Source organism: Triticum aestivum, chromosome 2B (assembly GCF_018294505.1).
Source record: "Triticum aestivum cultivar Chinese Spring chromosome 2B, IWGSC CS RefSeq v2.1, whole genome shotgun sequence".
Lineage (NCBI taxonomy): Eukaryota > Viridiplantae > Streptophyta > Magnoliopsida > Poales > Poaceae > Triticum > Triticum aestivum.
In genome coordinates this window covers 140264413-140288583 of record NC_057798.1, presented here as the reverse complement: position 1 = coordinate 140288583, position 24171 = coordinate 140264413, and positions in this window count along the sequence as shown.

The following is a 24171-nucleotide window of genomic DNA, read 5'->3' as shown; positions in this document are numbered from 1 at the left end:
CGCATGTCAGTGAGAGAGAGGGGGGTCAAACCCGGGTCAACTCGCCGGAGTTGACCCGCGGCTCGTCGCCGGCGAGGCCAGGGACGGCGGAGAGCACCGGGATTCGCCCTCCGATGACCAAAAGAGCGGCGGAGGGGCTCTACGGGATGCCCAGACTCGCGCGCATCTAACAGGGCGGACGGGAGAAGCTAAGGTGGCCGGAGGCGACGGCAATCATGACGACGGCGGCGGCCGGAGTTCGGGTGAGGCGCGGGCGGTGGCTACGGTGCGCCACAGGAGCGATAGACTAGGGTTTTGGGATCCTGGCGTGGTGCTGAGCATGGTGGTGTGCTTGGACGTGACGCACGTGAGCTCTAGCCACGGCGACCTCGTGGCCGGCGGCAATGGGCTCTCGGGCTCGGCGGAGACGATGGATACGGCACGAAATTGAACGAAAATACGGAGGGGAAACGAAGAGGAGCTCACGTCGAGTCCGCAGGGGTGGTCAGTGGGCTCGGGGAGGGGCTGGTGACGACGGGAGGTCGCCGGCGATCTCGGTGGCCCGAGGAGGAAGAAGACGTCGGGGACGGCGCTCCGAGGCTTCCGGCGTCACATGGGTTGGTGGAGACAAAGAAGAAGGCGCGGCGGTTCTTCTGGAGGCATCGGCGAGGCGAGGGGTGGCCGGTGGCCGCGGCGAACGGCGTCGGTGGCGACGGCTGCGCTCGGCACGAGAGGGAGAGAGGAACAGAGGAGGGGGAGAGCTCGGGAGAGAGTGAGGGGCGGTCGGGGAGGCCGCGTGTCGACGTCCAGGGCGTCCAGAGCGTCGGGGGAGAGCGGTAAGCAGGAGCTGGCGAGGCGCGTGGCCAGCGCGCGGGGGGCACGCGCTCGTCCTCCTGTCCAGGGAGGAAGACGACAGGGAGGCTGTGGTGGTGGGCTGGGCCGACCACTTGGGCCGCCAGGTAAGCCCAGGTGAGATTCCTTCTCTCTCTCTGCTTTCTGTTTTATATTTCTGTTTTCTATTTTGTTCTATTTTGTTTTGGTTTAGTAAAAATACTAAACCATTTTATAAAATCCTGAAAATAATTATGTGGCTAGAACTAAAATATACCAAACCACATAAAATGTTCCAGAATTATTGGACATATATTAATTATATATAAAATATAAATCCAATACAATTAGTTATTGAATTAATTCAAATGGCCAGAACAAATATTTCTGTGACTCCAAAAATATTGGTTTGAATTTTACCTCTTACCAATATTTCTATAGAATAACAGGAACATTTTCTTGGATTCATTTGAGAAGAATTAAATGTTGGTTATTTTTAGAGGTTTTCTGAGGCTTTTGAAAATTCCTCAATTCAAATTTCATTTGAATTTAAACATGATGCAGTAACCAAGCTAGTCCAAGGCCAGGGTAAAGCTAGGGATGTGACAGGTCTAAACAAGGGTAGGTTTGTAACTTCACCAAGACACCAGTCTCAACCGCCTCCGAGAAGCATTCATACACTGTGGGCGCCTAAACACCCATGCGCTCGACCGAAATCTATCCTGCCCACATTTGGGACACCTGACATGACTGTCCTACCCCCAACCCGCAATATGTCCGAAATTTTAGATGGGGGCAAAGTTTGTAACTTCCCCAAATTTCAAACAAGCGCGTCTCAAACCGAAACATTGTTCCCCCTTAGTCCCCCGCCTCCCTCCGTTTCCCCATTCATACTCCATGGGTGCGAAAATGCCCTGTCCACCAGCCACGAAACCCCAGCCTCCTCCGTCCTCCACCCCATAGCGGCCAATCCACCGCTGCCCTCCTTCATCACACCGGAGTCGGTACCCCGACGTCGTCGTCCAACGCAACCGCAACCGCAACACCCTCGAGGACTTAGCAGATGAAGCCGAGGCAGAGCTGCCTCCACGACGCCGGCGCCGACGTGCGCCATACCAGAACCACTCCGACCACGACGTCCTGCGCCTCACTGTTGTGGCTCCACTGTCGCAACCGTCCACCGCACCGGAGCTGTTCCCGCTACACCATCGTTCACCTCCTCGGATCTTCTTCCCCACCGCCGATAGATGGCCACTGCACCACACTCAACAACTTGGCCATGGGTTCGTCCAAGGCTGCACCGTCCTCCACAGCTTCTGGTTTCCGGCGAACCATAAGAAGATCGTTGGAAAAACAGAAGGAGGACACAACGCTGCCAACAGAAAGAGGTACTCCTCTTCCCTTATTCGTGCAAATCTTACGTCTCCGCTCACACCGTATTCATCCCACGAAAGAAACTAGTTGAGCGCTTCTTACTGCATCTTCTTCGTGATACTAAATGCACAAGGTTTCCTCCCATTTACTATTTCACCTTTGCTAGAGGTCAGTAGCCCATCTGGATTTCAATTTAGGGTCAGTCAAACCGCAATTAAAAGAAGCAGCACCCGCTTAGGCGCACAGAGCACCTAGTCCGCCTGTTCCCTAGGGAAGCGGCGCATCGGTGTCTATCATAGGGGTGTGGGGCGCAGGAGCTGCTTGCGCCCGATCTGGAGGTCGACGGGGCTTGAATGGATGGCTGGGGGGCGGTGCCAAGCACGGTGGTGTGGTGAGGTCGAGGGGAGGGTGCAAGCAGGGGAGGAATACTGGGCCGGTGGTCACTGGCGTTTCGAGGAAGATCATCAACACTGACTGGCTGGAGGTAGATGAAGGCGATCTGCCCATTCTTTGTACATTGGATGGTGCAGAAAAAATGGACTGGCCTATTTGCTTTCAGTCGACTATTATTTTCATAGAATCATGTAGTAATTTAGTGTGCCATGTATGTTGTAGAGCTATCATATGTCTCCCGTCATTTATTTCTCACCGACCTGCTATCTGCCACCTTTACACTATACTAATTGTGCACACACTTCACCCATACTCACACTATTGTTTTTTTATGCATGGGTATTTTAACTCTAACGCAGTGTTGATGAATGCAGAAAAGAAAAGACAGAAGTCGCTCCAGTGTAATTCGAAGATAAGCACTAAGCATTTTAGCGCTCTAATGGGTGCAGTCTCAGCAGTTGGAGACAGTAAATGTAGCTCTGCAGTTGATGATCTCAATTGCCACACACAACCATCCCAGGTGCTTGCTTTAACTTCGCGCTGTCAAATGTGGTTGCATGTTGCATATGGTGTCTAACTTGTATTGCTTCCAATTTGGTTAAATTGCATCTGCTTACTTTACACATTATACCTTTGATACTGACATGTCTTCTTGCTTTTGATACATACTACATATGTCTATTAACCATGTTCGTACATCAAACTAATGCTCTTTTGTATCCCTCGTCAATCACTTATGATGAGACAGTCACCCGAGTGGGTCTGAGACGCCCTACTCGTTTAAAGAGTGCAGTGTCATCCTCCCCACATGATTCTCAAGAAGCAGCCAGGCTAAATGAAGATAGTTGATACGTCTCCAATGTATCTATAATTTTTTATTGTTCCATGCTATTATATTACCCCTTTTGGATGTTTATGGGCTTTATTTTACACATTTATATCATTTTTGGGACTAACCTACTAACCGGAGGCCCAGCCCATATTGTTGTTTTTTGCCTATTTCAGTATTTCGAAGAAAAGGAATATCAAACGGAGTCCAAACGGAATGAAACCTCCGGGAGCGTTATTTTTGGAACAAATCTGATCCAGAGAGCTTGGAGTGCAAGTCAATAAGCCTCCGAGGGCCCCACGAGATAGGAGCCCCCCCCCCATAGGGTGCGCCCCCCTGTCTCGTGGGCCCCTCGGGTGGCCACCGACGTACTTCTTCCTCCTATATATACCTACGTACCTCGAAAACATCCAGGAGCACCACGAAACACAATTTTCACCTCCGTAACCTTCTGTATCCACGAGATCCCATCTTGGAGCCCTTGACGGCACTCTACCGGAGGGGGGAGCAACCACAGAGGGCCTCTACATCAACATCCTTGCCCCTCCGATGAGTTGTGAGTAGTTTACCACAGACCTACAGGTCCATAGTTATTAGCTAGATAGCTTCTTCTCTCTTTTTGGATCTCAATACAATGTTCTCCCCCTCTCTTGTGGAGATCTATTCGATGTAAACTCTTTTTGCGGTGTGTTTGTCGAGATCCGATGAATTGTGGGTTTATGATCAAGTTTATCTATGAATAATATTTGAATCTTCTCTGAATTCTTTTATGTATGATTGAATTATCTTTGCAAGTCCCTTTGAATTATCAGTTTGGTTTGGCCTACTAGATTGGTATTTCTTGCCATGGGAGAAGTGCTTAGCTTTGGGTTCAATCTTGCGGTGTTCTTACCCAGTGATAAAAAAGGGTTGCAAGACATGTATTGTATTGTTGCCATCGAGGATAACAAGATGGGGTTTATATCATATTGCATGTGTTTGTCCCTCTACATCATGTCATCTTGCTTAATGTGTTGCTCTATTCTTATGAACTTAATACTCTAGATGCATGCTGGATAGCGGTCGATGTGTGGAGTAATAGTAGTAGATGCAGGCAGGAGTCGGTCTACTTGTTATGGACGTGATGCCTATATACATGATCATGCCTAGATAATCTCATAACTATGCGCTTTTCTATCAATTTCTCCACAGTAATTTGTTCACCCACCGTAATACTTATGCTATCTTGAGAGAAGCCTCTAGTGAAACCTATGGCCCCTGGGTCTATCTCTTATCATATTTGCTTCCCATCTACTTTATTTGCATCTTTACTTTTTGCATCTACATTACAAAATACCAAAAATATATTTATCTTATCATACTATATTTATTAGATCACACTTTCGCAAGTGGTCGTGAAGGGATTGACAACCCCTTTATTGCGTTGGTTGCGAGTTCTCATTTTGTTTGTGAAGGTGTGTGGGACTTTTGAGGAGCCTCCTACTGGATTGATACCTTGGTTCTCAAAACTGAGGGAAATACTTACGCTACACTTTGCTGCATCACCCTCTCCTCTTCGAGGAAAACCAACGCAAGCTCAAGATGTAGCAAGAAGGATTTCTGGCGCCGTTGCCGGGGAGGTCTTCGCTCAAGTCAAGACATACCAAGTGCCCATCACAAACCCATCTCCCTCGCATTTACATTATTTTCCATTTACCTCTCGTTTTCCTCTCCCCCACTTCACCCTTGCCATTTTATTCACCCTCTCTTTCCCATTCTCCTGCTCTCCTTTCCGTTTGCCTTCCTGTTGCCATGGCCGAATCAAAAAGAACTAAGGGTTTTCTCCCGAGCTCTAGTGCCTTGGACAACCCCTCTATCCTCTCTAAGCTCATGAATAATGATGCTATGGAAAGACCCACCGGGGTCACCAATGAGAGCTTAAATAATTATATGAGGATGACTCTGGAATTTTTCGCTATTTACTTGATGAGTCTTTAAAAGATGCTTGGGATATAGGTTATTAAGGATTCGTGCTAGCTATGTGCCTCAATATCAAATTGAAGATTACTTAAAGAGTTTTTATATTGGCTTGCCCGCTTCTTTTAAACAAGTTTTAGATTCTATTTTTGAAGGAAGTTTTCTTGAAAGGGATGGTATATATACTTGTTAAAAAATGAAAACCATATTTGGGCACCCTATGAATGATAAGGTTGAATCTACTACTCTCTTGTGCTTTTATCAAAATGAAATTATTAAAGAGATGAAGTCTAGTGTAGAGGCAAACTTCCGTAACGTGCTTAATCTTACCTCTTCCATAAATGGCCATGTGCTTACCTTAAATATAAGAATGAATGCCATAGAGAGGAGATCATCCTCTCCGAGTGCCAAAGATGGCACTCGTTAGATCTATCTTTGTTTTTATGCCTAGCTAGGGGCGTTAAACGATAGCGCTAGTTGGGAGGCAACCCAATTTTTATTTATGTTTTTTGCTTTTGCTCCTGTTTAGCAATAAATCTTGCATCTACCTTCAGTTTAGATGTGTTTTTATCTTTTAATTAGTGTTTGTGCCAAGTAGAACCTATAGGATAACCTACGATGATAGTTGATTTGATTCTGCTGAAAAACAGAAACTTTGCACGCATGAATATAATTTTGTTAAATCACAGGAACGTGCTTTTGTGTTGATTCTTTTTGCTTCTGTTCAATAAACAAATTTTCCAGGACTTCCTATTTTGGTAGGATTTTTAGAGTTCCAGAAGTTTGCGTTAGTTACAGATTGCTACAGACTGTTCTGTTTTTGACAGATTCTGTTTTTCGTGTGTTGTTTGCTTATTTCAATGCATCTATGGCTAGTAAATTAGTTTATAAACCATAAATAAGTTGGAATACAGTAGGTTTAACACCAATATAAATAAAGAATGAGTTCATTGCAGTACCTTATGTGGTGGTTTTGTTTTCTTTCACTAACGGAGCTTATAAGATTTCCTGTTGAGTTTTGCGTTGTGAAGTTTTCAAGTTTTGGGTAAAGCTTTTATGGACTATGGAATAAAGGATGGCAAGATCCTAAGCTTGGGGATGCCCATGGCACCCCAAGATATTCAAGAATAGCCAAAAGTCTATGCTTGGGGATGCCCCGGGAAGGCATCCCCTCTTTCGTCTTCGTTCATTGGTAACTTTACTTGGAGCTATATTTTTATTCGCCACATGATATGTGTTTTGCTTGGAGAATCGTGTATTATATTAGTCTTTGCTTTTTAGTTTACCACAATCATCCTTGCTGTACACACCTTTTGGGAGAAGCCTATTTGATTAGAATTTGCTAGAATACTCTATGTGCTTCACTTATATCTTTTGAGCTTGATAGTTTTTGCTCTAGTGCTTCATTTATATCTTTTAGAGCACAGTGGTGTCTTAATTTTGAAGAAATTGCTAGTCTCTCATTCTTCACTTATATTATTTTGAGAGTCTTTTAGAATAGCATGGTATTTTCTATGATCATAAAGTTGGTCCTAGAATGACGAGCATCCAAGTTGGGTATAATAAAAACTATCATAGAAAGTGAATTGGATGCTATGATAAATTTGATGCTTGATAATTGTTTTGAGATATGGAGGTAGTGATATTAAAGTCATGCTAGTTGGGTGATTATGAATTTAAAGAATGCTTGTGTTGAATCTTGTGATTCCCGTAACATGCACGTATGGTGAACCGCTTTGTGATGAAGTTGGAGCACAATTTTATTTATTGATTGTCTTCCTTATGAGTGGCGGTCGAGGATGAGCGATGGTCTTTTCCTACCAATCTATCCCCCTAGGAGCATGCGCATAGTACTTTGGTTTTTGATGACATCTAAATTTTTGCAACAAGTATATGAGTTCTTTTGATTAATGTTGAGTCCATGGATTATACGCACTCTTTCACCCTTCCACCATTGCTAGCCTCTCTTGTACCGCGCAACTTTCGCCGGTACCATACACCCACCATTTACCTTCCTCAAAACAGCCATCATACCTACCTATTATGGCATTTCCATATCCATTCCGAGATATATTGCCATGCAACTTTCCACCGTTCCGTTCATATGACACACATTACTTTTATTGCTTTTTGCATGATCATGTGGTTGACATTGTATTTGTGGCAAGGCCACCTTCATAATTTTCATACATGTCGCTCTTGATTCATTGCATATCCTGGTACACCGCCGGAGGCATTCATATAGAGTCATATCTTGTTCTAGCTTTGAGTTGTAAATACATAAAAGTGTGATGATCTTCATTATTAGAGCATTGTCCTAGTGAGGACAGGATGATGAAGACTATGATTCCCCCACAAGTCATGATGAGACTTCGGACTTTACAAAAAAAAGGAAAGAAAAAAGAGAAAGGCCAAAAGAAATAAAAAGAAGGCCAAAGAAAAAAAAGGAGAAAGAAAAAATAAAATGATAGAAAAAGAGAGAAGTGACAATGCTACTATCTCTTTTTCCACACTTGTGCTTCAAAATAGCACCATGATCTTCATGTTAGAGAGTCTCATATGTCGTCACTTTCATATACTAGTGCGAATTTTTCATTATAGAACTTGGCTTGTATATTCCAATGATGGGCTTCCTCAAAAGTGCCCTAGGTCTTCATGAGCGAGCAAGTTGGATGCACCCCACTTAGTTTCTTTTATTGAGCTTTCATATATTTATAGCTCTAGTGCATCCGTTGCATGGCAATCCCTACTCACTCACATTGATATCTATTAATGGGCATTTGCATAGCCCGTTGATACGCCTAGTTGATGTGAGACTATCTTCTCCTTTTTGTCTTCTCCACAACCACCATTCTATTCCACATATAGTGCTATGTCCATGGCTCACGCTCATGTATTGCGTGAAAGTTGAAAAAGTTTGAGATTATTAAAGTATGAAATAATTGCTTGGCTTGTCATCGGGGTTGTGCATGATTAAATACTTTGTGTGATGAAGATAGATCATAGCCAGACTATATGATTTTGTAGGGATAACTTTCTTTAGACATGTTATTTTGAGAAGACATGATTACTTTGATTAGTATGCTTGAAGTATTACTATTTCTTATGTCAATATGAACTTTTATTTTGTATTCATTTGGATCTGAACATTCATGCCACAAGAAAGAAAATTACATTATGAATTATGCTAGGTAGCATTCCACATCAAAATTTTCTTTTTTATCATTTACCTACTCGAGGACGAGCAGGAATTAAGCTTGGGGATGCTTGATACGTCTCCAACGTATCTATAATTTTTTATTGTTCCATGCTATTATATTACCCCTTTTGGATGTTTATGGGCTTTATTTTACACATTTATATCATTTTTGGGACTAACCTACTAACCGGAGGCCCAGCCCATATTGCTGTTTTTTTGTCTATTTCAGTATTTCGAAGGAAAGGAATATCAAACGGAGTCCAAACGGAATGAAACCTTTGGGAGCGTTATTTTTGGAACAAATCTGATCCGGGGAGCTTGGAGTGCAAGTCAAGAAGCCTCTGAGGGCCCCACGAGATAGGAGGGCGCGCCCGTGTCTCGTGAGCCCCTCGGGCGGCCACCGACGTACTTCTTCCTCCCATATATACCTACGTACCCCGAAAACATCCAGGAGCACCACGAAACACAATTTCCACCGCCGTAACCTTCTGTATCCACGAGATCCCATCTTGGAGCCCTTGTCGGCACTCTGCCGGAGGGGGGAGCAACCACAGAGGGCCTCTACATCAACATCCTTGCCCCTCCGATGAGTTGTGAATAGTTTACCACAGACCTACAGGTCCATAGTTATTAGCTAGATGGCTTCTTCTCTCTTTTTGGATCTCAATACAATGTTCTCCCCCTCTCTTGTGGAGATCTATTCGATGTAAACTCTTTTTGCGGTGTGTTTGTCGAGATCCGATGAATTGTGGGTTTATGATCAAGTTTATCTATGAATAATATTTGAATCTTCTTTGAATTCTTTTATGTATGATTGAGTTATCTTTGCAAGTCTCTTCGAATTATCAGTTTGGTTTGGCCTACTAGATTGTTCTTTCTTGCCATGGGAGAAGTGCTTAGCTTCGGGTTCAATCTTGCGGTGTTCTTACCCAGTGACAGAAAGGGTTGCAAGACACGTATTGTATTGTTGCCATCGAGGATAACAAGATGGGGTTTATATCATATTGCATGTATTTATCCCTCTACATCATGTCATCTTGCTTAATGCGTTGCTCTATTCTTATGAACTTAATACTCTAGATGCATGCTGGATAGCGGTCGATGTGTGGAGTAATAGTAGTAGATGCAGGCAGGAGTCGGTCTACTTGTTATGGACGTGATGCCTATATACATGATCATGCCTAGATAATCTCATAACTATGCGCTTTTCTATCAATTGCTCGACAGTAATTTGTTCACCCACCGTAATACTTATGCTATCTTGAGAGAAGCCTCTAGTGAAACCTATGGCCCCCGGGTCTATCTCTTATCATATTTGCTTTCCATCTACTTTATTTGCATCTTTACTTTTTGCATCTATATTACAAAATACCAAAAAAAAATATCTTATCATACTATCTTTATTAGATCTCACTTTCGCAAGTGGCCGTGAAGGGATTGACAACCCCTTTATTGCGTTGGTTGCGAGTTCAGTTTGTTTGTGTAGTTGCGTGGGACTTTTGAGGAGCCTCCTACTGGATTGATACCTTGGTTCTCAAAACTGAGGGAAATACTTACCCTACACTTTGCTGCATCACCCTCTCCTCTTCGAGGAAAACCAACGCAAGCTCAAGACATAGCAATAGTCAACGTAGCTCTATAGTTGATCACCGCAATTTCCCCACACCACCATCGCAGGTGCTTGATCTTACTTGGCAATGTGATATGTGGTTGCATGTTGCATATGGTGTCTACCTTGTAATGCTTCTAATTAGGGTAAATTGCATCTGCTTAGTTAACACATTATACCTGTGAATATGATATGCCTTCCTGTTTTTGGTACATACTACGTCTTTCTATTAACCATGTTCTTACATCAAACTACTTTTCTTGTGTATCCCTCGTCAATGCTCATAATTAGTTAAATTGCATCTCCTTAGCTTACACATTATACATGTGAATATGACACGCCTTCCTGTTTTTGGTGCATGCTACATCTTCCTATCACACCATGTTCTTACATCAAACTACTGCTCTTGTGTATCCTGCATCTATCGCTTATGATGAGACAATCACGCGCGTGGGTTAATATGAGACGCAATACTCTTATAAAGAATGCAATTTCATCCTCTCCACATGATTCTCAAGAAACATCAAGCCTAAATGAAGATATTGAACATAGCTCTGTACCTGAAGACCGCACTTCCCCTACACCACCATCATAGGTGCTTGCTCTAACGTCGCAGTGTGATATGTGGTTGCATGTTGCATATGGTGTCTAGCTTGTAATGCTTCTAATTAGGGTAAATTGCATCTGCTTAGTTTACACACTATACCTGTGAATATGACATGCCTTCCTATTTTTGGTACACACTACATCTATGTGTTAACCTTGTTCTTACATGAAACTACCTCTCTTCTGTATCCTGCATCAATCACTTACGATGAGTCACCTTTATTCATTGCATATTGCATATTATTTCTAGCCTGTTGCCATCTATTGCTTCTAATTTGGTCAAATACATTTGTTAGGGCACCCTTTTAATTTGGTAGAGTGATATTGGTTTCATCTTTCATATGGTTTCTAGCTTGCATCGATTCTAACAAGTTCAAGCACCTTGTGCTTAGTTTACACTTTATACATCATACATGTCAATATGTCACGCCGTCCTGTTTTTCATACATATTCCATCCTCCTATCATGCGGTTGCCTTACATGAAAGTAGTGTTCGTCAGTATCATGCATCAATGAGTTCTGAAGAGCAAATTTTATTCCTTTTTCTTGTGGGTTTGACTTGACAAGGCAAAATCAAGAAAGAGGAAGGAAAAGAGTAAGGAAGGCGATGATGGTGGTCCTCTGCAGCAACGTAAACGGAGCATCTGTACCGATTCTCCTTGTACAGATAGTGCATTACAAGGTCCAAGTCTCCGCTCCACTACTCCACCATCCAAGGTGCTTGCTCTAACTTGGCAGTGTGATATCTAGTTGCATGTTGCATATGGTGTATAGCTCGTATTGCTCGTAATTAGTGTAAACTGCATCTTCTTCGCTTACACATGATACATGTGAATATGACACGCTTTCCTGTTTTTGGTACATACTATATTTGTCTATCACACCATGTTCTTACATGAAACTACTCTTCTTGCGTATCCTGCATTAGTCACTTATGATGGGACACCTTTAAGTTGGCAGTGTGATATTGGTTTGCGTCTTAAATATGATTTCTAGCATGTATTGCTTCTAGTTTGATGAACGCCACCAATGACGAGACAGTTTTAACTTGGTAGAGTGATATTGATTGCACCTTCCATATGGTGTCTTGCAGTGTTTCTAATTTGTTGAAGTGCCTTCTTCTTAGTTACCACATCATAGGTGTGAATGTGTCAAGCCGTCCATTTTTTCGTACATATTCCATCCTCGTATCATGACTTTGCCTTTCATCAGAGTAGTGTTTGTCAGTATCATGCATGAATGAGTTCTGAAGAGCGAATTATATTCCTTTTTCTTGTCAGTATGACCTCACAACGCAAAATCAATAAAGCTGAAGGAAATTGGCAAGGCATTGGATGATGGTTGTCCTTCCGAGCAACTGAAACGGAGGTTCTCTACATATTATACTCCGCCATCCTCCCAACAAGATTCGCAAGACAACGCAAGGCTAGACAATCAACGTAGTTGTGTAGATGATGAGCACATCTCCCCTACTCCACCATCACAGGTGCTTGCTCTAACTTGGCAATATTATATGTGGTTGCATGTTGCGTATGATGTCTAGCTTGTATTGCTTCTAACTTTGTTGAATTGCATCTTCTTACTTTACACATAATGCCTGTGAATATGACATGTGTTCCTGTTTCTACATCAGACTACTATTCTTTCATATCCCGCATCAGTCACTTATGATAAGGCACCTTTAAGTCGCCACTGCGATATTGGTTGTGTCTTGCATATGATTTCTAGCATGTACTGCTTCTAATTTGTTGAAACGCCATACAGTTTGAACTCGGCAGAGTGATATTGGTTGCATCTTTCATATGGTGTCTAGCTTGCAGTGCTTCTAATTTGTTGAAATGCCTTCTGCTTAGTTACCACATCATAGGTGTGAATATGTCACACCATCCTGTTTTTCATACATATTCCATCCTCGCATCATGTGTTTGCCTTTCATCCGAGTAGTATTCGTCAGTATCATGCATGAATGGGTTCTGAAGAGCGAATTTTATTCCTTTTTCTTATTGGTTTGACTTCACAATGAAAAATCATTACAGCTGAAGGAAATTAGTCCGGCAGTGGATGATGGTGGTCCTTCGGAGCAACTCAAACAGGGGGTCTCTACAGATTCTACTTCGCCATCCTCCCAACAAGATTCGCAAGACAACACAAGGTTGGATAGCCAACGAAGCTGTGTAGATGATGAGCACATCTCCCCTACTCCACCATCACAGTGCTTGCTCTAACTTGGCACTATCATATGTGGTTGCATGTCGCGTATGATGTCTAGCTTGTATTGCTTCTAACTTGAATTGAATCTGTTTACTTTACACATAATGCATGCGAATATGACACGTGTTCCTGTTTCTAGAACATACGTGTACATGATGAGCACATCTCCCCTACTCCACCATCACAGGTGCTTACTGTTTTTTATACATATTCCATCCTCCTATCGTACGTGTGAATATGAAATGTTGTCTTCTTTTGTATATATTCCATCCTCCTATCCTGCTCCTTCCTTACATCAAAGTAGTGTTCGTCTGTATCATGCATCAACCAGTTATGCAGAGCTAATTTTATTCATCTTCTTGTAGTTTTGACTTCATAAGGCAATATCAGAAAATAGGAAGGAAAAGAGTAAGTTATGGGATGTTGGTGGTCCTCTGCACCGATGCAAACAGAGACTCTCTAGATTTTCCACTGCTACTGCTAATGAAGTTGAAGTCCCAAGTCTACATGATGAGTTTATCTCCCGTACTCCACCATCGCAGGTGCTTGCTCTAAGTTGACAGTGCGATAATTGGTTTCATGTTGCAATTGTTGTCTAGCCTGTATTTCTTCTATTTTGATTAAATTGCACCTGCTGAGTTTATACGTTATACATGTGCATATGACATGGCTTTCTGTGTCTAGAATACATTGCATCTATCTATCATACCATGTTCTTACATCAAAGTACTATTGTTGTGTATCCCGCATCAGTCACTCATGATTGGACGCTTTTAACATGGCAGTTTGATCGTGGTTGCATCTTGCATTGATTTCTATGTTGTACTGCTTCTAATTTTTCGAATTGCCACTTATGACAAGACACTTTTAACTTGGCAGAGTAATATTGGTTACATCTTTCATATGGTGTCTAGCTTGCATTACTTCTAATTTCTTGAAAATCCTTCTGCTTACACTACACCACGCCCCACTATAGCTCACATGCCGTTTGTTGGTAAAACTTTATATAAGCCATCATGTCGTGTGTCGGTAAAGATATTGACACACACTCTATTGGTAAGCGTCCATTTATAAACACGAGGTCTGTTGGCAAAAGTATAGACACAATGCATGTCAGTAAAAATATACACAAAGGCAGAGTGTGTGACGGTAATTTTTGAAACCATCAACACAACGTGTGTTGGCGAATGATTTAGGCTCACAAAGGCGGCAAGTTGAAAATTAAATGAAATTGTAGCAGGCCTGTGGGTGAAATCTTTGGCGGTGGTATCCTAAAGTAGCGGGCCTCAGAGCATCTCCAACAGCCGCTCTAAACTAGCACCGCGCCGCAAATTAGGCAGTGTTAGCGCGCGCGCAACGCGGCAGGTCGCTCCAGCGGGCGCGCAAAAACGGCGCGCGCGCTATAACTAGTTGGGCGCGCTGTCGAAAACGCCATCCCGCGCGGTGTATTTCGAGCGCCTGCTACAGCGCGCGGCACACTCGACCGCTCGCGCCGCGCTCTCTCCTCTCCTCCTCCTACGCCCCGCTCACCGGCACTTTGCTCACCCCGCTGTACAGCCGCGACCCCCACGCCACCGCCGCCGCCGCCGGAAACCCTAGCGCGGGGAGCGTTAGCGTCTCCACCGCCGGAACTCCGCCGAGCGCCGGCCTCGCGTGCAGCCTCTTCTTGCCGCCGCGGGTGACCACGGCGACGGGTGGCGTCGCCCCGGTGCCGTCCCGTGCCGCCGCCGCACCGTCAAAGCTCCCCAATGCGGCGCGGCCGAAGAAGGGCAAAACTTCGGCAAAGAAAAACAAGGCAGCGGATGGCTCCGACGGCACGAAGGCGAGGGGAAAGAAGCTTGCAGGCCGTTCGACGGCCGCGGCGGCTACCAAAAGGAAAAGTGGGCAATTGCAGGGCGTTCGAAGACCATGAGTTTGAGGTGGACGAGGAGGTTGAGGGCATTGTCGACGCACCAAAAGGAAGAGCGGGCAATTACAGCACCAACGATGACAAGTTACTATGCAATACTTATTTGCAAGTGTCGAGGGATCCATCCATTGGAGGTGATCAAAGTAGAGATGCGTATTGGGGGCGAATGAAAGAATACTTTGATTATCACAACATGAGTGGAATTGACCGCTCGGAGAGATCACTTCGGTCCCGATGGTCCACAATCAACTCGGATTGTCAAAAGTGGGCGGCCGCACAAAAGTCAGTTGACAAGATTAACCCAAGTGGCACAAATGAGGATGATAGAGTAAGTGGCATCTCATATATGTTCATCTCATACTTGTTTTTGGTGTCCGAAGTGCTAACTTGGTGTCCGAAGCATGGGTGGCTTGGGCGCCATGGGAGGCATGGGTGCACCTCCGGCCGCCATGGGAGGCATGGGTGGCTTTGGAGCACCCTCTGACGCTATGGCCGCCATGGGAGGCATGAGTTTCGCTACTCTTATGGGAGGCATGGGTGCACCTCCGGCCAGGGGTGGAATGTCTTTCAATGTGCCTCCTCACACACATTCCCATGAAGATGCCGTTGAAGATCTTGCCAACACCGTCGGAGCTTCACGTCATGTGATGCGTGATGAGGATAGGGAGGAAGATTCATCTTCGGAGGCAGAAGAATCGTCTTTGGAAGATGAGGACGAAGACGAGGAAGATGTTTGATGTGTCTTTCATTTATGTCTTGTGGGCATGAACTTTCAGTTTGCATTTTGAACTTGGTTGGATAAACTTGTGGGCATGAACTTTGTTGGAAAATGTTTGTGACAAATTTCCATGTTCATTTTGATAATTGTTTCAAACCCATTTTTGGGCGCGCCCGGCGAGTCGCGCGTGCTGCATTTTTGCATGCTGCTGGAGCGGCGCGCGCGCGCTGCATTATAGCGCGGCTGCTGGAGCCAACGCTCGCGGCCACGCTAAACCAGCCGAAGCGCGCGCGGCAAACAGGTTTTTTGCACGTGGCGCTTAGCGCGGCTGTTGGAGATGCTCTCAGGGCGAAATATTTGTCGCAGGTGCCCCTAAATCCTCTCCGCCAACAAACTAGACCTCCCAAACCCAAATCTCACATAGAGCTCCCAGATCTGCTTCCTCACGCAGGTAGCCCCGCCGCCGCGGCCGCCGACTGTCTTCTTCGCGACCGGGACTGACCCCTTCCCCCTATAGCCACTGCCACCACATGATGCCCCATCGTGCCCTATATCTTGACGCGACCTGCATCTGGCCGCCGATGTTCCTCTCCGCCGTCGATGTAGCTCTATTGCCTGCATCTCGAGTTCTCGACACGGCCCGCCACTGACGTTCCTCACCACCACCATGACCGACCCCTTCGGCCCTGCAGCCACTGCCACCCAGGGATGCCTCGCCATGCCATGCATCTCAATGCGACCGACATCTGGCTTCCGAAATCTCCCCTCACTGTGCCCTTTGTATCGCAGATCCCACGATGCCCTGCATCTGCCTGCCGCCCGCTGCTCCCCGTCCACCTGAAGGTCCACTGATGTCCATGCCCCTCTCAAGGCCTCCTCACCTTTGCACCCCCTCCTGATAGTCCACACCATCTGCATCCCACCTGACCCCCCGCATCCCCTCCCGAGGTTTGCTTCTCACATGGCGAGTGGAACTATTCTACGAAATTTGAGATGTATATGTCAGGACCCAAATGTCTCTATCTGAAGATCCGATCGCTGCAAACGGGATTCAGTTAATTCAAACCCGTTCTAACAGGCGGGAAACGCCAAAAGCCACACATCTTTGATCGCACGGCCGAGACGATGTCGTACCGCTTCGCCAGTTATGATGACCCGTCGAGCGTCCAATCTCCATCGTGTGGCGGGGATTGCTCTGGAGGTCGTTGTTCCCTTTCCGGCAAGGACCGCAGCGCCCCTCTTTTTCTTTTTGCTTTTGCTCTTCTTTTCCTTCCCCTTGTAAGGCTATAAAGCCAGGAGTTGGGATGGAGGTGAGGTACCTATCTTGTTATTAGGGTTTCCCCCTTGCCGCCGCCAGTGTTCCTGGTTGGCAAGAACCTCTGTAACAACCCATACTCGCATAATCTTTCCTCTGAAATCAAGCTTAATTCGACTGCTTATGTTCTTGGCTGTCTGAATTTCGTTCTTCAGACCTCCCGGGTCTGACAAGTGGTAATCAGAGCAAGGTTCATCTCCTTGGCGGCGCGAGATCTGGTGCCGAAGTGGAGTTGGAGGCGCCGTAAAATCCTTCACTTCTCACCAGACAAACTTGGCGGCGGTGTAGCTGACGGCGGCATTGGCGGCGGCGAGTAGCTCGGTACAGGTTTGGTGCTGGGGCGTGGTTGCGGGAACACACTGTTTCAGCAGTAAAATCCCACCTCCCATCCAGATCCGGTGTACTTCCGGCGGTGCGACGACGGCGACGGTGCAGGCGGCGGCAGGATCTACGGTCAAGGTCGGGTTGCAGCAAGTGTTGTGGTAAAATTCTTCCCTTCGCTTGACGATCTCTTGTAGTGAGGTTACTTGGCTCCCTGCCAGTTGTAAAAACCCTCTCTGCGTCACTCCATCAAGATGACTGGCCCGACAGATTCATCCTCAACCAGCAATCTGGAGATGCAGTCCTTACAACTTGATGTCCAAACACTGCAGAGAAATCGAGAGCAGGACAGACAGGACTTTGAGGATTTCAGGGACCATGTGCAAGACAATTTTCAGTCCATGCAGAAGACTCTGGGAGAATTACAGGGCACACTTAACAAGTTTATCTCTGGTTTTCCCAAGCCACGAGAAACCCCACCCATTCCCCAAGATATCCCTCAAGGCAGTGGCCAAAATCATACACCGCAAGGCCCAGTGCCTCGGCCAGACGATGGCCTCCAAACCCCTCCTACTACAGGCTCTGTAACCTTGGTGGATAAGCACACTGGAAAAGAACTTAACTTGGATGGCAGCACCAAAATTCCTTACAGGCACCCCCACTTTGCTGACAACAAACTTCCTCCACTTGATGCCTGAGCAACTACTGCAATTCCTCAAACAGGAAACATGCAACAAATCATTCACTTAGAACAAGAGCAAGGTGAGGAGCAGGCTCAGCAACTAACTGGCAGAGGGGGCAATGCACAGAGAGACCAAGTCCAAGACAATAGAAGACCTCTGACTCTGGTGAAACCTGCTAAATATAACATACCAGAGTTTGATGGCAGTGGAACTGACTCTTGGATACAAACCATTGAAATGTACTTTGAAGCTGCTAGGACACCATTGGAGCAGAAAACTGAAATTGCTGTCACTTACCTCAAAGGGCCAGCAATAGAATGGTGGAGAGGAACTGGAATTATTGCCAATACCTTACCCTGGTACAGGTTCTGTAGACTGATTGGAGACAGGTTTTCTGAAACTTCAGTTTGTGACAATGTCAGAACCTTTCATGCCCTCAACCAAACTGGGCCTGTTAATGACTATGTTCTCAAGTTTGAACAGTCCATGAACTTACTCAGGAGGGACAACCCTGCACTACGTGCTGATTATTACAAAGCTAGTTTCATTGCTGGCCTGAGTGACTCTATCCAACATTATGTTCAATGTCATGAACCAGCAGACCTACAAAAAGCCATATGGTTGGCCAGAAGAATGGAACAAGCTTAGCCCAGCAAGAAAACACCAGTGGCTTATATTAATCAGCCAGTTAGGAGGCAGGTTCCGTTTGACCCAGGAAATCCCCCTCCTAACAACACACCTACTATCATCCAACAGGCCAGAATGAAAGGGATCTGCTACAAGTGCAAAGAACCATGGTTTCCTGGCCACAAGAAAGTTGGCAAATTGGCAAATCAAATGCAGATTCAAGCCTTGCAAGAGACCTGCCCTGAGGATGCAGAATTGGTCTACTACACGGCTGATGATACTGAAGCTCCACCTCCCACTGACTTGAATGACACCCCCTTGCAAATCTCTATGCATGCCCTCATGGGAGTTACTTCCTCCAAGCTGAGTTTCACTGTGACAGTCATGTTGGGAGACAAACCTGCAACTGCCCTCATTGACAGTGGAAGCACTGCAACATTTGTAACTCCTGCACTAGCAAAGTTGGCTCTGTGTGCCCTCACACCAACTAAGAAAAAGAAAGTGTTAGTGGCCAATGGAGCAACTTTATGGACTGAATTCATTGCTCTCCAATGCCCTTTTGCGGTGCAAGGAACTGAATTTTCCCATGATTTCAGAGTCCTACAGTTGCAAGGTTATGATGTGATACTGGGAGCTGATTGGATGAAAATTGTTAGTCCTGTACAGCTAGATTTTGAGGAAATGGAAGTACAAGTCACCCGGAAATCAGGAGAAAAGAAAATCTTCAAGGATGAAAGCCTACCCAGTGAGCCAGTTCAAGAAATGGACAGTATGGAGCACTTATCTGATGACAATATCTGTGAGGCTGTGTTGCTGCTAAACAGAATTGCTCTGACAGAACATGAGGACACTGTTGTTCCCCCTCCTGTCCAAGAACTTCTGGGTCAGTACAAAGATATTTTTGGAACTCCTACTGATTTACCTCCTAAGAGAACTGTTGATCATGCTATTCCCTTTGAACCTGGTGCAAAAGTTATAAACCAAAGGCCATACAGACTGCCTTATCACCAAAAGGAAGCTATGGAACAGATCATTCAGGAAATGATTAAAAACAAAGTGATCAGAGACAGTTCAAGTCCTTACTCCTCTCCTGCAATTTTGGTGAAAAAGAAAGACCTATCCTGGAGACTTTGCAATGATTTCAGAAAGGTCAATACTCAGACTATCAAAAACAAGTACCCCATCCCTGTTATTGAGGACTTGTTGGATGAACTGCATGGAGCCACTATTTTCACTAAACTTGATCTCAGAAGTGGATACCATTAGATTAGAATGAAGGAAGAGGATATTGAGAAAACTGCTTTTAGCACCCACTGGGGGCACTATGAATACTTGGTCATGCCTTTTGGTTTAACCAATGCTCCTGCAACTTTCCAAATGCTCATGAATACTATCCTAGCCAAGTATCTCAGAAAATTTGTACTAGTATTCTTTGATGATATTTTGGTGTTCAGTAAAAATATGAAGGAGCACATACTTCACTTGCAACAAGTATTTGAAACACTGAAGGAACACCAGTTGTACATCAACGCAAGCAAATGTGTCTTTGCTCGGCCTCAGGTGGAGTACTTGGGACATGTTATTAGGGTTGATGGAGTTGCAACTGACCCAATCAAAAATTCAGGCAGTACAACAATGGCCAAAACCTGAAAATGTCACTCAGCTCAGGAGTTTTTTAGGGTTGACTGGTTACTATAGAAGATTTGTGAAAAATTATGGACTCATTTGCAGGCCTCTGTTTAACTCCCTGAAAAAGGACAGTTTCACTTGGGGGAAAGAGCAAGTTCAAGCTTTCAATACCCTGAAGAACAAAATGACACAAGCCCCAGTGTTGGCCCTACCAAACTTCTCAAAGCCCTTCATCTTGGAAACAGATGCTTGTGCCTATGGACTAGGTGCAGTTCTAATGCAAGAGGGGAGACCTATTTCCTTTTTCAGTAAAGCAATTGGTCCTAGAGCAGCTGCATATTCCACTTATGACAAGGAAGCTTTAGCAATTATTGAAGCTCTCAAGCACTGGAAACATTATTTTGTTGCATCCTCCATCATCATCAGAACTGATCAACAGAGTTTAAAATACATTCAAGAACAAAAACTCACTGAGGGAATTCAGCACAAGCTCCTGGTCAAACTTCTTGGCTACAATTACACTGTGGAGTACAAGCAGGGAAAGAAAAATAAAGTGGTTGGTGCCCTTTCCAGGGTGCACCACAACATTCATGCACTAATTGCTTCTTCAGTCAAACCTGCCTGGGTAACTGAAGTTGTTGACAGCTACAAAAATGACCAAAGATCCAAGGATCTACTAGCCCAACTGATTGTCAACCCTGATTCTGTGACCAACTACACTGTGCAACAGGGTGTGCTCAGATACAAAAACAGAATTGTCATTGGAGCTGATAACACCATCAGAGCTAAATTGCTAGCTGCTTTACATAGCTCTGAATTGGGTGGCCATTCAGGACACAGAGCTACATACCAAAGAGTTAAGCTTCTCTTCCACTGGCCTGGCACGAAGCAATTTGTTGTGGACTATATTAAACAATGCCCTACCTGTAAAATAAACAAAGCAGAACACTGCAAGTACCCTGGGCTACTCCAACCTCTGCCAGTCCCAGACTTTGCCTGGTGCCACATAAGCATGGATTTTGTGGAAGGTCTCCCTACTTCTCACAACAAGAACATCATCTTGGTTGTGATCGACAGATTCACTAAATACAGCCACTTTATCCCAATGAAACACCCCATTACAGCTAATAATGTAGCCAAGGCTTTCACTGACAACATCTTCAAACTCCATGGACTACCAGCTGTGATTGTCACTGACAGAGACAAAATCTTCACCAGCAAGCTCTGGCAGGACTTGTTCAAGAAGTTGGGAATCAAATTACACATGAGCACTTCTTATCACCCCTAGTCTGATGGTCAGACAGAAAGAGTCAATCAGTGTCTTGAAAATTATCTCAGATGCATGGCCTTCATCCAACCACAAAAGTGGCTCAACTGGTTATCCCTAGCAGAATGGTGGTACAATACTAGCTACCACACAGCCCTCAAGATCACCCCCTTCCAGGCCCTGTATGGCAGACCTCCTCATATGCTAGCTGAATCTGCTCTTTATCCTGTGGAAGAATTGGAACAGTTCCCTGATGTACTCACTGCTGAACAAACCGCAGCACATATTAAGGAAAATCTCCTGAGGGCTCAAGCCAGAATGAAACATTACGCTGACAAGAAGAGATCTGAGAGAACCTTGGAAGTGGGTGACATGGTCTACCTGAAACTACAACCTTACAGGCATACCACTCTCAGCATCCATAGATGTCTCAAGCTGCATTCCAAATTTTATGGCCCATTCAGAATTATCCAGAAAGTTGGTCCAGTGGCTTACAAGCTCCTTCTTCCTGACGACTGCAGACTTCATGATACTTTTCATGTGAGCCAGCTCAAGAAGCATATTGGCCTAATGGCGATTCCAAACCCCAAGCTCCCCTTGCTCAATCCGGATGGAACAATCTTACTGGAACCAGAACAACTGCTCGAACGCAAACTGGTACCGCGTGTGCAAGGCAACATCAGTATTCCCATGGTTCGATGGCTCATAAAATGGAGTAATCTACCGCTGGAGGAGGCCACTTGGGAGGACACCACATTCATACAAAAAGTGTTTCCTAATTTCCAACCCTGAGGACAGGTCTGGTCTGGATCGAGGGGAGTTGTTAGGACCCAAATGTCTCTGTCTGAAGATCCGATCGCTGCAAACGGGATTCAGTTAATTCAAACCCGTTCTAACAGGCGGGAAACACCAGAAGCCACACATCTTCGATCGCACGGCCGAGATGACGTCGTACCGCTTCGCCAGTTATGATGACCCGTCGAGCGTCCGATCTCCATCGTGTGGCGGGGATTGCTCTGGAGGTCGTTGTTGCCTTTCCGGCAAGGACCGCAGCGCCCCTCTTTTTCTTTTTGCTTTTGCTCTTCTTTTCTTTCCCATTGTAAGGCTATAAAGCCAGGAGTTGGGATGGAGGTGAGGTATCTATCTTGTTATTATGGTTTCCCCCTTGCCGCCGCCAGTGTTCCTGGTTGGCAAGAACCTCTGTAACGAGCTAGACTCGCATAATCTTTCCTCTAAAATCAAGCTTAATTCAGATGTATGCAGTTTCACCCATTGCTGAAAAATGTGCTATCCTATTTCAGATTTTGTGAAGCCACAATGAGCTAGGGTCTGGGTATCAGAAGGATAGCGTGTACAATATCTGAAGTTCTGAACATTGAAGACTTGCGTGCAACTCATCGGTATGCCTTCCTTTAATCTTTGAAGCCTAAATTCTGAATTGTTTCTTTTCATACACGCTTAGAGTTTCTCACATTTTACTACATTTGTACAAGACAATAGGAGTATAGCGTGTACAAGACCTGAACGATTTATTGCTTTCTATCTTACATGTTTAACTCACTTTCTTTTCCTGTCCAAGAAGAGCATGCCATGTTCAACTTCTGGATGCCAGATACTAGCACTGTTGTTTAGAGATGCAAATTGTTTCATTAAATAAAGCATTACTCCTTTATATTAATCACTAGTGAAAATGGCTTTTCTATGGCAACCATCCAATTACCTTTGCCTATTATTTGCTAGTTCTTCATCTGGTCTGGTATTATGTCCAGCTACCACCGTTGTTATTTCTATTCACTTACGGATAGTGTAAACTATAGTTTTGTTTGTTCATCTTACAAATTATTTTTGGATTCCAATCACTGTTTTTGAGTCAAACGACTAGTCGTGAGTCGTGACTAGTCAATTAGTTGTAAAAAAAAGTCGACTCAACAACGTGTCGACGAGTCGCGACTAGTTGCAACTGTAGGGTCGACTATTGAAGAGTTTCTACCCCAGAACGACTCGTCGACTCGAAAACCTTGATTCCAATTGAAACTTATCAAGTCGAGACTCGAGAGTTATATCCAAGTTCAAGAATCGGGGTATGACAATTGACCGTTTCAAAATTATTAACTTCCCTTCTTTGCATCTCATCTCAGGACCCGTATTTGGTAGTTGACCTAATGTCTTCCACAAGTTCTACTCAGCCCATTAGTTCAGCACCAAGTTCTTCATTCTACTACACCATACAGTGGGAATGTCAGAGCTCATGACATCGTGGTCAAATATGGTACTTCATGTTTTTCACGTGAAGGAAATGTCAAGCTTCTTGGCAGAAGACTCCCAGGAATACTTCTTCCTTTTTAGATTATTATATATTATGTGCTCTCAGTAGCTTACATTTCATGCTCTGCTTAGTGAGTCAGTTTTAGCAAAGTTAGTCCCTTCTCTAAAAAATAACTCTGGTGGTTAATAGACTACTTTTGGAATGACAATTTGAACCAACCAAGAAAAAAATTCACTATGTTCTCTCATGCCACATCACTCTGAACTCTGCAGATTAATAACTATTTTTTGCTTTTTAAAACGTAGAATCTGGTGTCAGATCAACTAGTGCATCCCAACCACCACCAACAGAAATGACCAGAAATTCCTTGTGGTTTGTCAAATGAACCATACATTTTTCTATCAAGGCTTGGGTATGGATAGCTACCTTCCGCATCAATGTAGAAAGAC